This window comes from Bactrocera dorsalis, chromosome 3, assembly GCF_023373825.1.
Source record: "Bactrocera dorsalis isolate Fly_Bdor chromosome 3, ASM2337382v1, whole genome shotgun sequence".
NCBI lineage: Eukaryota > Metazoa > Arthropoda > Insecta > Diptera > Tephritidae > Bactrocera > Bactrocera dorsalis.
In genome coordinates this window covers 62707962-62710237 of record NC_064305.1, presented here as the reverse complement: position 1 = coordinate 62710237, position 2276 = coordinate 62707962, and the positions used below count along the sequence as shown (strand labels likewise).

General features: G+C 34.1%; 1 long non-coding RNA gene across 2 annotated transcripts; it reads left to right on the top strand.

Moving 5' to 3' along the window:
- Positions 1-297: 297 nt before the first annotated feature.
- Positions 298-1557, top strand: LOC125777456 (uncharacterized). Of its 2 annotated transcripts, none has more exons than XR_007422317.1 (3): positions 298-487; positions 794-954; positions 1039-1557. It is a non-coding gene; the product is annotated as an uncharacterized LOC125777456 (long non-coding RNA). The 2 variants fall into 2 exon arrangements; XR_007422316.1 differs by having other exon boundaries at positions 692-954.
- The last annotated feature ends 719 nt before the right edge of the window (positions 1558-2276 follow it).

Below are 2276 nucleotides of genomic sequence, written 5' to 3'. Positions count from 1 at the left end.
ATAGGCGCTCCATACTAATTAAAGACGGTGAGCTGGCATTTATGCTGCAAACCTTTCGCGTTTCGCCGGCCGAAGTATAATGCATTGTCGGTTATTACGAGCGGTCCACACACACAACGAGCGCAAATATTCATAATTTATAAAACTCGATATCTACATACATATACTATATGTATAAATATATACTTATGTATACTAGTACAGGGTGCGTTGTCTTTTTATGCCGGGAAGTGAACAAAGAGTTTTCTTGATTTCGTGTTAGGTAGAGATCATTTTTTTGAGATTTTTAGGTAATGAACTTCCCAGCGGGATAATGGTTCACTGCTTACATTTTTCTTTGAAGAATGCTTCGAAGAAAATTTTATGTACAATTCTTCGATACCAGGTAATGCATAAAAGTAAGCTATGCGGAATAATGGTTCCCCGCTTACATTTTTCTTTGAAGAATGCTTCGAAGAAAATTCTATGTAGAATTCTTCGATACCAGGTAATGCATAAAAGTAAGCTATGCGGAATAATGTTTCCCCGCTTACATTTTTCTTTGAAGAATACTTCGAAGAAAATTCTATCTAAAATTCTTCGATACCAGGTAATGCATAAAAGTAAGCTATGCGGAATAATGGTTCCCCGCTTACATTTTTCTTTGAAGAATGCTTCGAAGAAAATTTTATGTACAATTCTTCGATACCAGGTAATGCATAAAAGTAAGCTATGCGGAATAATGGTTCCCCGCTTACATTTTTCTTTGAAGAATACTTCGAAGAAAATTCTATCTAAAATTCTTCGATACCAGGTAATGCATAAAAGTAAGCTATGCGGAATAATGGTTCCCCGCTTACATTTTTCTTTGAAGAATACTTCGAAGAAAATTCTATCTAAAATTCTTCGATACCAGGTAATGCATAAAAGTAAGCTATGCGGCTAAATTCTACTGTGTTCATATTTACAAGTCAAGTGAGTACGTGAAAAACGACAAATACAAATTGATGGAATAAAATTTATAAGTAAATTTTTTCATTATTTCGTCAAATCATCAAGCAAAAAGTTGGTTACTATTTGGTAAGTATTTCGTGTTTTTAACATTGAAGGACATAGCTTCAAATTTATAAACATACTCTTTCAACTTTTTTGTAGAATGTGTGAAAGTTGAAGGCTTCACCGAATCGGAGTATATTCACCAAATTCAAAAAGTTATCAAACTCGCCAAACGCAGTTTCTTCAAGTCTCGTTGCTTGAAAAAAACGGCAAGAGACTCAGCCACAAAATTAAAAGAAAACCATAATGGCTAAATGAGTAGCGACCAACATCTCCGCTTTGGCAGCATCCCGGTTCTTTCCGCTAGTTACCCGTCTGTATATATGTATATTTAACGTTTTTAAAACTGTTTTCAACCTTTGATCATTTTATATATACATACATACATATACATATAATATGTATTTAACGTTTTTAAACTATTTAAATTTGTAATAATTCGGTTCATTTAAACACATTTTGTTATAACAATTTTTAAGTGCATTTCGCATAAAATAAAACCTTTATAACGATTGTATTGAATCTTGTGCATTTTTCTTTTTAACAAAAAGTGTGAGTGGCCTATAAGGTGATTTTTGTACACATAATACTTATTTTCATACGAATATGCAATTTTTCCTATTGACCTTGGCATCAAAGAATTCTTCGTGAACTATGGCATCGAAGAATTCTTCGTTAACTGTGGCATCGAAGAATTCATCGTTAACTGTGGCATCAAAGAATTCCTCGTTTACTTTGGTATCGAAGAATTCTTCGTCCCATGGTAAGCGTAAAAGGTGATCTGTTACTTTTCGTAGGACATCGCCGTGTTAATTTTTATCGCTTATCAATGTCTACCATACCCCGCTGGGTTATTGAAACTTTCGGAGAGGGATTTGTTCAGAATTCACGAAAATTATGTCGTTTCCGCTCTCAGAATTTCAGTTTTAGTTGATTCTCTTTGAGAAGCATTTTGTGATATTAGGTGAATATTTCATGCAATTATGGCAGAGAATAATGTCGGTCTCCTTATCTGACATACGGCAAAACATTTCCTGGATGCCTTATATCAAAAATAGGTGACATTGACTAATCACCACTGACATCTCCAAACTAAATTACTACTGATTCCTTTGTGTGTACTTGTCTGAAAAGCCAACAATCATCGGATCATTGTTATTCGGTCCGAAGACATCCCCTAAACAGTTCGAAATTCCAAAAAAAAAGAGTGAAAAGCGAAGTTTGCTGTGACTATTTGAACG